The 9,529-nt window shown below is 38.0% G+C and overlaps 1 pseudogene; it reads right to left on the bottom strand.

Annotated features, from left to right (window-relative positions):
* Positions 1-5,779: 5,779 nt before the first annotated feature.
* Positions 5,780-6,275, bottom strand: LOC147421190 (pathogenesis-related protein PR-1 pseudogene; annotated as a pseudogene).
* Between the last annotated feature and the right edge of the window lie 3,254 nt (positions 6,276-9,529).

Here is a 9,529-nt window from a genome sequence, read left to right as displayed (position 1 = left end):
AGAACCAACAACAGCCACCTTGCTGTGAACATCACAATCATTCCAAGGAGGAGACTATTTAGATCCAAAGTTACAATACCATTCCTTGCAAAAGACTATCATTTTAACAATATAATTCCTTGTAAATTTACTTTAAATCTCCTTGTAAATCTACTTTCAATCTCCTTGCAAAACATTCATTGTTACAATATAATACCTTGTAAAGTTACAACATATGTTCCTCTAAACATTGCAACATCACGATTAACATTTTTGCCACACAATCATTTTACTCATCTATAACTCCTAACTATTCTTGAGCTTGAAACTTTTTCACTCTTCTATGTAGACTTCCATGTGACCATGATCCTATAACGTGACATCTAGAAACCATTGGCATGGACCATCATTATTAGAATCTTCATCACCCTCAGTTCCTTTGCCTTTAAGCCATGCTAATAAAACTTTGTTGCTTCATCTCTTTTGACTCAAATTAAAAATATAACTTTCAAATAGAGAAAATGACAAACTTTTAACATCACATATGAGTCTGAAATGCCAAAAAACCTCAAAAACAACTCGATGTATGCCTCGTTCTAACACCCAGAGAGGTCGGCATGGCCAAAAAAGGCCTCCGGAGGCATTATCCCGTATGGTGTGAGGAGAGGGGTAGCCAGACTCACATATAGCTAGTCATTTTTTGGGTTTTGTGGCATTTCGAACTCATTTGTGATTTCAAAAGCTTCAAATAATATAGCTTTTAAAATCTACAAGTATTATATATTGTAAAATAGAATTGAGTAATTATGTGACTATGCTTGGGTTCAATATGCTTAATAGATATGTATATAAAGAGAGACCTATAGTAGGCAGGAAAGGTTAATCTGTGAATGCAAATAACCCCCATGTCACGATTGGGGTAATAGGATTCTAAAACTAAGCCCCTATCCTGCTGTGCAAGCAAGGCATAGTGTGGCACCAATTAATTAGTGTTCCAAAAATGACCCACACAACATGAGGGTTGGGGTAGTGAGATTCTAAAAATATCCCCTATCCTGTTGTGCAGGCAAGGCGTAGTGTTGCACCAAATAGGACTTTTGCTAATATCTTTTACATATGAGAAAAACCATAGGAATCCAAATAATAAGGTCACTAGAGATTTTTTTGCATGGTGTGTGCATGGAGCCAAAATGACGTGATGAGGGGGGAGTGACAAGCTATATGATGCCCTCGTCGCGCGATGTCGGCACGACCTAAAATGACGCAGCATGGGGAGTGTCAAAGTCTCTGAGCGCTTTTGCACATGTTTTAGAAAAACCTTAGGAATCCAATTAACAAGGTGATTCAAGGTTCTTATGTGGTGTGGACGTAGAGCTAAAACAACACGATAGGAGGGTGACAAGCTCACACATGACAAGTGCACTATGTGAAAGAGCAGGACCAATGCGGTAGAGGGAGGAGTGAAAAATTCATTGAGTCCTTTTGCGCACGATGTGGGTACACTGCCGAAATGGGGCAAGTGGGAGTAGAGTGACTAGATCAATGAAGCCACAATGGCACAGTGTGGTCATTGATTCAAAACAATGTGAGAAAGGATGTCTTCAGGTGTGGTCCCATGTTGATGTAGATATTATGTACACATGTGATGAGTACAAGCTCTTGATGCGGTGCTTAGAAGTAGAGGGTAAGTGAAAAGTAGACATTAAAAAAATACGGATTAGTCATTAATAGGTGTCATCATCACTGTTTGAAAAGAAATATTTCCTATCTTCTAGCTTAATATTGTACAATATTAAATAGAAAAGAGCACTTGTACATCAGGCCCAGAATATGATGTTATCTGTCAAAAACAATAAGAATGCCATCAAGTATAGGCAATTTAGTCAAATGAAAGTGACATTTAGACATTTTTCACTAAAGTAGGATCTCAAAAGCTCAAGTTAGAGGAAACATGAATGCCATACTTCTGTATATGTGTGAAGTGAGTATTGGCCTATTTCTTAATCCATGGATTACCAAACAACCCTTTTTTAGACGTTTTTGACCCTAATAAATTATTGCAAATTGTCTTTTTTGGTTGTACATGAGATGGGTTTTCATATTCCTTCAACAACACAAGTAGGGATATTGCTTGGGAGTAGGGCGGTTGCTTGGGAATGATTATGCACGCTTTCCTCTTTGTTTCCATGTTTGTTGCTCCTCAGTAAACCTTGTATCGTTGCATGGGGTTGATACATAGTGGAAACTATGAACATTGTCAAAATTATAACCTCGCTATCACATTAAGAGAAATGCACCATCAAATTTTTTATCAAATTCTAGCTACACAATTATTCTCTAGGTTATTAAACAGAGATAAACTATATTTGTAAGAATCTTAGCTTTAGTTTAATTTCTCCAAACCGTTGGGATATTGGGAAGGTAATTGGTAAAGTTATTCTACCAATGGCCTTCATTGGTAAAGTTATTCTACCCAATTTTGCTCTTTATGTAATTTTCTAGTTAATTTTAGAATTTCTTAAAAATCAAAATTTACATCAATCATTAATATGATCATTAGAGAGAATCTTTTTAGACTCACTATATAAGAGAGAAAAACTCTAACCAATATAATCAAGAAAAGTAACTCTAAACTATGTATTTGTATACTTTATATTATATATTAAGAAGGATATAGATTTTCTATATTGTAAATAATCTTCAATCTATATTCTTGAACTATTGAATATTAATGCTCTTATTATAAATTGTAATCATATGATTATTATATTTGACTCAAGCTAAAGTTATCTTATTTTAGCTTAAATTAAGAGAAATTATACTAGAATATTTGAATAGTTATGGGAAGAAAGGTAGAGCCTCGACAGACTAATGTTAAGCTTTGGAAATGAGTAGAAATTATCTATTTTAGTATTAAACGGAAGAGATTGCAAAATAACATAATGTTCAAAGATCCCACATACTATTACAATCCATAGTGATTTTGTCAAAACTGAGTTGATAATCTTGATTTTGTCAAAATTGTGTTGATAGCTTGGTAATCATTGGGCTCAACCTTCTTTGTTTTTAATAGTGAATAAAAGTGAAAAATAGCTAAATAACTTAGCAAGTTATGAGATAATTTTAAAAGTTCAAACAAACTACTAAAAAGTCAATATAAAAGTGTGCCATTAAAGTTCAATTATTTTGGCACAGTCACATTCTTTTGGTCCTAATCTATCAACTCACTGTTGGATCTTGCAAAAAATATATCAACTCACCGTTCATCTTTCAAAATCATTCTATATCATAATTTATCTCATGTTTTAAAAATAGAATTTTAAAACCAATGAATCCACAAAAGAAAATTGAATAATAACCATATAAAGGATTTTAAAAAACCAATAAATCAAATTAAATTGTTTGACGTTTATAGAAGTAATTTGTCGATGTTTTTCACTAAAAGGACATGAAAGTGTCCTATTATCAACCTAGTATTAAAATTTTGAGTTATATATTTATTCCCAATCAGGGGATATAGAAGGAGAACTTTGTAGGAATATTGAAAGGTATGATCAAATAAGTTTGGAAATCTTTCTTTATAGTTATGATTTAGGTTAAATACCAAGGCTATTTCTGCCCATTTTTTGTGTCTAGCCACCATCATGAGCCTGATCGTAGGATTTGGAAGTCTGGATAAACTCCCTACATCAATTAGAACATTGGCTTATTCTACTTACTCAATAAGTTTTGTTTAAACATTGTGATCTCTCCGTGTTAGATTTTTATCATCAAGGCTGCATGGTACATTAATCACAAAGAGTTTTATATGTGAATAAATGATGTATAATATGCTTACTCATATCAGTCAACCGTATTATTAGATTTCATGTCTTTCATATATGTACTTACATATTGATCCATATTGATATTGATCAAGATAAAATACATTAAAAGTAGAAGTTTTTGCTTCCAAAATAAAACTCACCTTCTCACAAACTGCAAGGCTAATCCCAAACACTGCAAAATAGAGAAAACAATAAAAAATTGTTTTGATTTTTTGAGAAAAAAGTACTACCTTTGGTGCCTTGAAAGTATCAAGAGTAGTAGTTAAGTGTTTGGTTTTAAACCTCCACATATTAAAAAAAGAGAAGCGTTTTAGTTCTTTCTTGTTTTAATATACATAAAATAGTGATAGATTGTGATAAACAATTTATCCTAGTCTATTTCTATTTTTTAATAGTGTTTAGACATATCGGACTAACCTACTAGGTGTCTTTATCAGATAGTGATTAGAGGCATTTTTTAATACATAAAGTTCACTTTTAGATGGTAGATTTAGAGAAAAAAGTAAATATGTTGTTACTTTTCAATAGGATTAGAACTTTTTAATTTTTAGTGCATAGAATTTGTGAAAAAAAGCTCTTTTTAATTTAAAAAAATATATCTATCAACCTTTACTAATACTATTCAAAAATTCATAGATAGTTTAAGTATTCATGAATATTACCATGTTATTCGTAATTTTTTTATTATTCAAAACGTTTTATGCAACACAAAATCTGGTCCATTTCTACTATATTGTGGACACACATTAGGAATGATTGAAATTTATTCAAGCATATTGTGCATCCATATGAAATCTATTTAAAGACACATGAGCAGTCACTAGGTCATCAAAATAAAAGTCCTACATTGTATATAGGGTGGTTTATCTTTAGAGTATTGAAAGCACATGATATATTAAATTGGATAACAGTAACTATCTTAGGCTGAGATGGGTGGAAAAACATTCTATTACCTCTATACACTTGCTGAATTGAATCATGGAGACTACCCGAGGATGAGATAGTGTGGAAGGAATGTCTATCAACTCGTGCTCCAGACACTCTTTAAACAATGAAACATGTGGTGGAGAATGCAATACCAGGTAGATCTCTTCTAACGCGAATACCATCTTTGAATAATTATCAAAATACCGTGAGATTTGTTGAAATTTCCAACATACCTCTGAGATTTGAACATTGCCCAATATTTCCCTCGTCTGTGGCCAAACAGTCCCAAAATGCCCTTCAATTTTTACAAAATTCCCAAAACACTGGCCCGCGTTAGCCTCACAATCATCTTGATGACAATTTTGTTTGCCACTCTTCATGGGAAGATTTGTTCTCTCTCTAAGCAAGATGATATACCTAGGATTTAAAAGGTATTACGGGATTTCAAGATGATATCATGCATAATTTCTAGACACGCAAGCTTCTACTTGTGAGCTCCTTGGTGAATACTTTTATCTATGATATAAAGAGATATAACTTTATTGTGAAGGGTATATTGGTAATTTTTGAAATTTGATGGGTATTCTGGAAATTCCACAAATTTCGGGGATATTTTAGTCCAAGAAAAAATTATCTCTTTTATGTTTCGAATCATTGGTAATAGGTACCCCAAGTACGTTGAGAAAAACGTGACGAGTGAAAGACGATCGCAACATTTCACATTGTTTGTGAGGCACGAGAGCTAGTCAATGGCAATTTCTTGGGGTACCCTTATCCTCAAAAAAGGGTGAGGCAACTTGATGTGATAAGAGAAAAGTTGCGACAAAACATCGATAGAAAATATCAAAAGAGGGTGACATCAAATTATGTAAAAGCCAATTATGTAAGAGCGTTTATTTTGCAGCATGACGAGAGGGATAACTAGAGTGCTCGTTTCCATTTAGAAATGCAAACAGATTTATTTTGTAGCGTGCAGACAAGAGAGAGAGAGAGAGAGAGAGAGAGAGAGAGAGAGAGAGAGCTCTGAGGGATGATGAAGAGGACGATCAGTAGGGACGCTCACTGAGGAAATTGGCAGGACGGTCCTAGTTGTAGATGACGAAGGTGCCACCACCATTGTTGCAGCCGACGGAGGCGCAACCCAGGCGGATGGAATCCGCCCACGCCACTTGCGTGTAATGGCCACACATATTCTCGCCGGCGGCGTAGCTATTGGCCTGGTAATCATAGAACTGTTTCTCGCTGATCCAGTAATTGACGGCGTCGGCGGGGCAATGGAGATGGTGCTTGCCCATTACACGTTCTTTCCATAGCTCCCGTCAGAGTGCTGAGAACAGCACATGCATCGTTGTCTCGCTGCTATTCGGCATAGCTCTATGCATACGCCGCCACCTTCCCATCCCACACCAACCTCGCTACCCGTACACTCTTCCTTTCTACATTGTGCGCCTCCAGGGACTCGTCCTGCTGTGACCATGCCTCTGCAGCAATTAGTGCAGTATAATCTAGACCTGTCAAGGCTAATGCCTACAGCGTCCTCATGGCAATGGCGATAGCTATATTGGTGCAGCAATGCTAGTTGGTACTTCCGCCACTTTCTAGCAGCTAGAGAAGCTGGGAAAGGTAGCTAATCCATTTGGGTTCTTGCGCCCCCTATATATATAGCACCCGGAGAGAGAGAGAGACCCTGTGAACTGTTCCATCGACTTCAGTGATCAAGCACGAGAGTCTGCACGTTCTAGTAGTCATGCCGGGAAATGGATAATGTTGTCGTGCAGCTCCGCTACCATGAAGAGAAAAAGAGCAGATAAATGCAAGATAAGATTCTTGAAAGCCTACACCTTTAGTGAACAGTGATCAGGGCATGTTAACAAGCCAAGCTTAATGATTAATGTATGCCACATGCGGCTTAAAAGGGCCAACGGATGCCTTAATGATACCAAAAATGAGTATGCTTGAAGTGAGCACATGTGGAATATTATGATCTAGAACTGTAGTGTTTGAAGTGCTCTACCAGCCTGTCTTTACGGCTCGTCGATTGGAGCTATGGTGAAGAAGTTATGGTAGTTCAAAGTTTGAGTCAATTGCAGATCCCCACTGGATTGGGAAACTACAGCCGAGGGGACATAAATGAAATGAATGCATGGGCCTGAAGTGCTCACTTTGTGGAGCGCATTGGTCTTTTTAGATCGGTGATCGGATTTACGGTTGCCAAGTTATTGGCCGTTAAAGATTTACCGGGGGCCGATTCCATACCAGTCCAGTCTGCTCAACCGGAGTGCCATCTGCGAATTTGTGACATCGACCAAGTTTTGGGATGTCATGCAGCAATGGTTTGGTTGATATGTGACAAGAATATTATTTACTGGAGTTTGCTTACAGCAGGAAATTTTCAACATGGCTATGGCTTAAGCAGATACAAAGTCGAGGGTCTTTTGTCAAAAGTAATCACCTACACTTGCATCTTAATGGCTTGTGGCAAGGTTTGCAACACTAAAATGGGCAATAAAATTCACGATGATATTGTCATTAAAAACCAAATGTCGTGCTAGGCACTGCTTTGGCCGGAATGTATATGAAATGTTGTGCTTGACAATGACTTTGCCAATATGTACTCCAAATATGGTACAAGGGCCTAGAGCCTCAATGAATTAACAAAGCCACCCATGCTCACAATTCAAATGGACACCCAAGGGCCACAACCTTGGCCACCCAAAATAAGAATTAAGGGCTTGGTGTGTGGGTGGGAAAAGAAAACAAAAGAAAGTATCCTTCCTGGCGAGCAACGAACAGAGCGCTGAGGGGGGGGGGGGGGGGGATTGGGCTCGCGCCGGCCATCTCGGATCTCGGACGAGCGCGCGACTGAGGCGAAACTTGCTTAGCATCTCCTTGCGCAGAGGTTTGGCACCATTTGCATTGGATTTCGTGGAGTTGCAAGTCCGACCTGCCACATCATTAAGTCTTCGCTCCCACGCCACGTCAGTCACGGTGCCGTGACTACATGGTGGGGTAAAAATTGGGCATTAGGAAAATTTTGAACTCATTTTTGGGCCTTTTAAGAGTGCCACATCATCAAAGTTGTACAAAAGAAAGCAACCCGGTAGACCCCTCTAAATATTGCTTAGAACCCCATGATACGACCTATCATTGGAAATGTCTTGAAAAATGGATTCTAAAGAGCCAAGGTCCGAAAATTTTGGATGACTTCTATGAAAGTTATGCCATTTTTTTTCAATCAGCCAGGTTTTGTTACCGTTACGGTAATCTAAAATCACCTTTTTCTAGATCTACATGAAGGCAATGTCCGATACATGCATGCTATATATCAATAGATAGCATTTGAAGAGTAGATTCTAAATATCCAACCTTTGACAAGTTTGGATCTTAGTTGCAAAAAATTTACCGATCCCCACTTTTTGAAAGCTATGCCACATCAACAATTCTTACAAGGCCCATTTTTGAGTCCAAACTTTTCCTAATGTTTTGAAGCGTGGTGTGGGGCTATTATTAGAGCATGAAAGAGAGCAGAAAGGAAGTTTTGAGGGGAAGTTTTAGGTTGGCAAGCAGGCAAAGGGAGGAAGAGGAAGCTCTCAGCTCGTCCTCGAAAAACAAGCAAAGCTTCTCTCTCTCGTTCTCGGCAAGCAAGCAAGGGGAGAAGAAGAAGAGTAACCAAAGGGAAGATAAGCTAACTCAAGCTCTTGCTCGCTCTCTCTCATCCTCGACTAGAAACAAAGCAAGGGAGACTCTCTTTCTCTCTCTCGATCTCCAATCAAAGTAAGGAGAGAAGGGAGTCCGAGGGAAGACATGTGACTGTCGAAGAGGAGAGGAGGGAAAAGGCATATTGGTTCTCTCTCTCGGCCATAATCAAGAGGAGGCAGAAGGGAATGAGGCTCGGCTTCAAGCTCACAATTGAATTGGAAGATCTAGGAACTCTCTCACTCGAGAGTAAGAAGATTCTCGACAAGGGAAAGATAAGGCGAGGGAAATTCGGCAAGAGCAGATGTCGGAGCTCGGCAAGCAAAGGGAGGCAAACTGAGATGTCATAATCGGCAAGCATTCAAGGAGTCTGAGGTTAAGCAACAAGAAAATGGATCAGCGGTAAGGCAAGAAGGAGAGAGGGTAACCTCGCTCTACCATAATTGGGAATTACAAGGGCATCAAGCAGGGAATTTCACCAGATATGTACTTCTTGATCAGCTTCAAATGGATCTAATTGCAGGCATGAGTGAGAAATTTACAGTCCTGATCTAATTTGAGAGTATTAAACTCTCCTAACACCATCAGTGCCATTAACGGCAAACATTTGTAATTGAATTTCACTTTGGCTAATCATTAGCAGCTTAAAACATTCCGACTGTCAATTTTTAAGCATTTAAGGTGTTTTCAGAGTCTTTTGCTTTGTGTTTCGCGTCTAGTCTCTCGCACCCCCCATAGCCAAAGGCCTGGTGCCTGCCCGTCTCACGTTTCGAACACATATCCCCCGACAATGCTTTTGTAGGCCAATAGCATTAGGCCGGCTATCGATTTGATCTCTTCTCTTAGACCCTACAGCAAACAGTGATTTAGCTCTCCTTGCACACAAGAAGCCTATTCATATCACAACTTACAACTTCATAAATGCCGTGAATTTGAATTAGGTCCCTATAAATTATAAGAGTGAGTCAAGGATTTAAAATGCTTCATAAAAAAGGAAGACAAAAGACTTTGCATGTCTATGTCAAGAGATGGTCAAGCGTGCAATATGAAATGTGTGTGGGTCATTTTATTTTATATTTGTATTCTTTTTTTTCCCCCTT

The sequence above is a fragment of the Adiantum capillus-veneris genome, chromosome 28 (genome assembly GCF_014529385.1).
Source record: "Adiantum capillus-veneris isolate H3 chromosome 28, ASM1452938v2, whole genome shotgun sequence".
Classification (NCBI taxonomy): Eukaryota; Viridiplantae; Streptophyta; class Polypodiopsida; order Polypodiales; family Pteridaceae; genus Adiantum; species Adiantum capillus-veneris.
Note: the sequence above shows the minus strand (reverse complement) of the source record. Positions and strands in the feature narration are given on the sequence as shown.